The sequence below is a fragment of the Bos taurus genome, chromosome 15 (genome assembly GCF_002263795.3).
Source record: "Bos taurus isolate L1 Dominette 01449 registration number 42190680 breed Hereford chromosome 15, ARS-UCD2.0, whole genome shotgun sequence".
NCBI classification, from domain to species: Eukaryota; Metazoa; Chordata; class Mammalia; order Artiodactyla; family Bovidae; genus Bos; species Bos taurus.
In genome coordinates, this window is record NC_037342.1 from 14,737,034 (window position 1) to 14,743,259 (window position 6,226).

Consider the following 6,226-nt stretch of genomic DNA (forward strand, 5'->3'; position numbering starts at 1 on the left):
TACACCCTTGTGGTACTCTTTTCCCTATTTGGAACCAGTCTGTTGTTTCATGTCCAGTTCTAACTGTTGCTTCCTGACCTAAAAATTTCATTTCAAAGAACCAACTTATCAATTCTTTTCAGAGAACGAGGTCAAGTTTCATTGGTTTTTCTCTATTGATTTTCTGTTTTCAACTTCATTGTTTTCTGCTCTGACTTTTTTTATTTCTTCTGCTTGCTTAGACCTAAATTATTCTTTCTCTAGTTTTTATATTATTCTTTTGGTTGTTGGGTAGTATTCCATGGTATGTATATACAGAATTTGCTTTTTCTTTTACAATCACAGAAAACTAACCAATCTAATCACATGGACCATGGCCTTGTCTAACTCAACGAAATATGAGCCATGCCGTGTGGGTCCACCCAAGACGGATGGGTCATGGTGGAGAGTTCTGACAAAATGTGGTCCACTGGAGAAGGGAATGGCAAACTACTTCAGTATTCTTGCCTTGAGAACCCCATGAAGAGTATAAAAAAGCAAAAAGATAGGACACTGAAAGATAAACTCCCCAGGTTGGTTGGTGCTCAATATGCTACTGTAGATCAGTGGAGAAATAACTCCAGAAAGAACAAATAAATGGAGCCAAAGCAAAAACAACACCCAGCTGTGGATGTGACTGGTGATGGAAGCAAGGTCCAATGCTGTAAAGAGCAATATTACATAAAAACCTAGAATGTTAGGTCCATGAACCAAGGTAAATAGGAAATGGTTAAACAGGAGATGGCAAGAGTGAATGTTGACATTTTAGGAATCAGTGAACTAAAATGGACTCAAATAGGTGAATTTAACTCAGATGACCATTATATCTACTACTGTGGGCAAGAATCCCTTAGAAGAAATGGAGTAGCCATCATAGTCAACAAGAGAGTCTGAAATGCATTACTTGGGTGCATTCACAAAAATGACAGAATGATCTCTGTTTATCTCCAAGGCAAACCACTCAATATCACAATAATCCAAGTCTATGCCCTGACCAGTAACTCTGAAGAAGCTGATGTTGAATGGTTCTATGAAGACTTGCAAGAACTCCTAGAACTAACACCCAAAACAGATGTCCTTTTCATTATAGGGGACAGGAATGCAAAAGTAGGAATTCAAGAAACACTTGGAGTAACAGGCAAATTTGGCCTTGAAATACAGAATGAAGCAGGGAAAAGGCTAATAGAGTGTTGCCAAGAGAATGCACTGGTCATAGCAAACACCCTCTTCCAACAAGACAAGACTCTACACATGGACATCACCAGATGGTCAACACCAAAATCAGACTGATTATATTCTTTGCAGCCAAAGATGGAGAAGCTCTATACAGTCAGCAAAAACAAGACTGGAAGCTGACTGTGGCTCAGATCATGAACTCCTTATTGCCAAATCCAGACCTAAATTGAAGAAAGTAGGGAAAACCACTAGACCATTCAGTTCAGTTCAGTTGCTCATTGTGTCCGACTCTTTGCGACCCCATGTATCACAGCATGCCAGGCCTCCCTGTCCATCACCAACTCCCAGAGTCCACCCAAATCCATGTCCATTGAGTCGGTGATGCCATCCAACCATCTCATCCTCTGTCGTCCGCTTCTCCTCCTGCTCTCAGTCTTTCCCAGCATCAAGGTCTTTTCAAATGAGTCAGCTCTTTGCATGAGGTGGCCAAAGTATTGGAGTTTCAGCTTCAACATCAGTCCTTCCAATTAACACCCAAGGACTGATCTCCTTTAGGATGGACTGGTTGGATCTCCTTGCAGTCCAAGGGACTCTCAAAAGTCTTCTCCAACACCACAGTTCAAAAGCACTCAGCTTTCTTTATAGTCCAACTCTCACATCCATAGATGACCAAAGGAAAAACCATAGCCTTGACTAGATGGAACTTTGTTGGCAAAGTAATGTCTCTGCTTTTTAATACGCTGTCTAGGTTGGTCATAACTTTTTTTCCAAGCAGCAAGTGTCTTTTAATTTCATGGCTGCAATCACCATCTGCAGTGATTTTGGAGCCCCCCAAAATAAAGTCTGCCACTGTTTCCACTGTTTCCCCATCTATTTCCCATGAAGTGATGGGACCGGATGCCATGATCTTGTTTTCTGAATGTTGAGCTTTAAGCCAACTTTTTCACTCTCCTCTTTCACTTTCCTCAAGAGGCTCTTTAGTTCTTCTTCATTTTCTGCCACAAGGGTGGTGTCATCTGCATATCTGAGGTTACTGATATTTCTCCCGGCAACCTTGATTCCAGCTTGTGCTTCCTCCAGCGCAGCGTTTCTCATGATGTACTCTGCATATAAGTTAAATAAGCAGGGTGACAATATACAGCCTTGATGTCCTCCTTTTCCTATTTGGAACCAGTCTGTTGTTCTATGTCCAGTTCTAACTGTTGCTTCCTGATCTGCATACAGGTTTCTCAAGAGGCAGGTCAGGTGGTCTGGTATTCCCATCTCTTTCAGAATTTTCCAGTTTGCTGTGATCCACACAGTCAAAGGCTTTGGCATAGTCAATAAAGCAGAAATAGTTGTTTCTTGGAACTCTCTTGCTTTTTCGATGATCCATATGACCTAAATCAAATCCCTAACTATTATACAGTGGAAGTAAGAAATAGATTTAGGGGACTGGATCTGATAGACGGAGTGCCCGATGAACTATGGACGGAGGTTTGTGACATTGTACAGGAGACAGGGATCAAGATAATTCCCAAGAAATAGAAAATTAAAAAAGCAAAATGGCTGTCTGAGGAGTCCTTACAAATAGCTGTGAAGAGAGAAGAAGCAAAAAGCAAAGGAGAAAAGGAAAGATAGACCCATTTGAATGCAGAGTTCCAAAGAATAGCAAGGAGAGATAAGAAAGCCTTCCTCAGTGATCAGTGCAAAGAGATAGAAGAAATCAATAGAATGGGAAAGATTAGAGATGTCTTCAAGAAAATTAGAGATACCAAGGAAATATTTCAAGCAAAGATGGGCTCAATAAAGGACAGAAATGGTAGGGACCTAACAGAAGCAAAAGATATTAAGAAGAGGTGGCAAGAATACACAAAAGAACTGTACAAAAAAAGATCTTCATGACCCAGATAATCACGATGGTGTGATCACTCACCTAGAGCTAGACATCCTGAAATGCAAAGTCAAGTGGGCCTTAGGAGGCATCACTATGAACAATGCTAGTGGAAGTAATGGAATTTAAGTTGAGCTATTTCAAATCCTAAAAGATGATGCTGTGCAAGTGTTGCACTCAATTTGCCAGCAAGTTTGGAAAACTCAGCAGTGGCCATGGGTCTGGAAAAGGTCAGTTTTCATTCCAATCCCAAAGAAAATCAATGCCAAAGAATGCTCAAACGACTGCACAATTGCACTCATCTCACACGCTAGTAAAGTAATGCTTAAAATTCTCCAAGCCAGGCTTCAATATGTGAACTTTGAACTTCCAGATGTTCAAGCTGGATTTAGAAAGGGCAGAGGAGCCAGAGATCAAATTGCAACATCTGCTGGATCATCGAAAAAGCAAGAGAGTTCCAGAAAAGCATCTACTTCTGCTTTATTGACTATGCCAATGCCTTTGACTGTGTGGATCACAACAAACTGTGGAAAATTCTTCAAGGGATGGGAATCCCAGACATCCTGACCTGTCTCTCCTGAGAAATCTGTATGCAGGTCAGGAAGCAACATTTAGAACTGGACATGGAACTACAGACTGGTTCCAAATAGGAAAAGGAGGACATCAAGGCTGTATATTGTCACCCTGCTTATTTAAGTTATATGCAGAGTACATCATGAGAAATGCTGGGCTGGAGGAAGCACAAACTGGAATCAAGATTGCCAGGAGAAATATCAATAACCTCAGATATGCAGATGACAGCAACTTTAAGGCAGAAAGTGAAGAAGAACTAAAGAACCTCTTAATGAAAATGAAAGAGGAGAGTGAAAAAGTTGCCTTAAAGCTCAATATTCAGAAAACTAAGATCATGGCATTAGGTCCCATCACTTCATGGCAAAAAAAATGGAGAAACAGTGGAAACAGTGACAGACTTTATTTTTTGGGGGGCTCCAAAATCACTGCAGATGGTGATTGCAGCCATGAAATTAAAAGACGCTTGCTGCTTGGAAAAAAAGTTATGACCAACATAGACAGCATATTAAAAAGCAGAGACATTACTTTGTCAAGAACAGTCTAGTCAAGGCTATGGTTTTTGCAGTAGTCATGTATGGATGTGAGAGCTGCTTTATAAAGAAAGCTGAATGCCAAAGAATTGATACTTTTGAACTGTGGTGTTGGAGAAGATTCTCGAGAGTCCCTTGGGCTGCAAGGAAATCCAACCAGACCATCCTAGAAGAAATCAGTCCTGAATACTCATTGAAAGGACTGATATTGAAGCTGAAACTCCAGTACTTTGGCCACCTTATGCGAAGAGCTGACTCATTTGAAAAGACCCTGATGCTGGGAAAGATTGAGGGCAGGAGGAAAAGGGGATGACAGAGGATGAGATGGTTGGATGACATCATTGACTCCATGGGCATGAGTTTGAGTAAACTCCGGGTGTTGGTGATGGACAGGGAGGCCTGGTGCGCTGCTGTCCATGTGTTTGCAAAGAGTCAGATACGACTGAGTGACTGAACTAAATTGAATTTATTTATTTTAGTTGGAGGCTAATTACTTTACAATATTGTTTTAACACAATTTGTTAAACTATTTACATATGAGAAACACTTTGATTGTTTCCAGCTTTAGGCTATTACAAATAAAACTGTTGTGAACAATCATATGTGGAGTTTCATTTCTATGAGATAAATGGCCTAAAGCTCATGGGTCATGTGGTAAGTGTATATTTAGTTTCCTAAGAAATTGCCAAAATATTTCTCAGATTGGACATACCATTTTTTGTTTTCCCCATCAATAAATGAGAGACCCAGCTTTTTCCACATCCTAACCGTCATTTTAGCTGTTTTAATAACAGTGAGTGATAGCTCACTGCGGTCTTAATTTGCATTTCCCTGAGATGTTGAACATCTTTTCATTTGCTTATTTGACATCTGTACATGTCAAATAGTGAAATATTTCAGTGAAATAGTTCTTCATGTCCTTTGCCCGTTCTCTAATTGCATCATTTTTAGTTTGGATAATGCTTTATATACTCTGAAAGAAAAGTGAAAAGTGAAAGTTAAGCTTCTTAGTCGTGTTTGACTCTTTGCCACCCCATGGACTGTAGCCAGCCAGGCTCCTCCATCCATGGGATTTTCCAGGCAAGAATACTGGAGTGGGTTGCCATTTTCTTCTCCAGGGGCTCTTCCCAACCCAGGGATTGAGCCCAGGTCGCCCAAATTCCAGGCAGACTCTTTACCATCTGAGCCAGCAGGGAATACCTTATGTACTCTAGATTTGTCAGATATATGATTTATAAATATTTTCCCCATTCTGTAGCTTGTATTTTGATCCTTCTAACTGAGTCTTTTTCAAAACGAGTGTTTTAAACTTTGGTAAAGTCCAATATTTGATTTTTCTATTACGGACAGTGCTTTGGGTAATAGTCTAGGAAGTCTTTACCAAGTCCTAAGTCCTGAAGATTTTCTCTTATATAATTTTCTAAAAGTTTTATAGTTGTATGTTTTACATGTAAGTCTATAATCTAGTCTGAGTTAATTTTGGTGAAAGATGTGAGGTTTATATTAAGGTTCAATTTTTTTTTTTTTGTCTATGGATAAAATGCCAATTGATCCAGCATCGTCCATTGAAAATATTGTCCTTCCTCATTGAATTTTTCCCCATAGTTTTGTCAAAAGTCACTTGGCTTTAATTGTGTGGGAGCTATTTCTGGTTTTCCTATTGTATTCCACTAATCTGTCTATTCTTCCATCAATATCACACATTCTTATTATATAACTATATAATAAATCTTGAATTCAAGAAAAGAGATACTTCCACTTTATTCTTCTTTTCAGAATGATTTTTAGCAAATCTAGATCACTTGCCTTTTTGTAAATTTTAAAATAATCCTTTTTATGTCTAACAAAAAATATTGTTGGGATTTTGATAGGAATTGCACTAAACCTGTGTGTCAATGTGGGGAGAATTAACCCTAAACTATAGTGAATCTTCTAATATTTACATGAAGACAGACAAGTGTTCCATTTATTTGGGTGCTTTTTGATTTCTTTCAACAACATTTTGTAGTTTTCAGCATAGAAGTCCTGTGTGTTTTTGTTAGATTTACTCTGACAA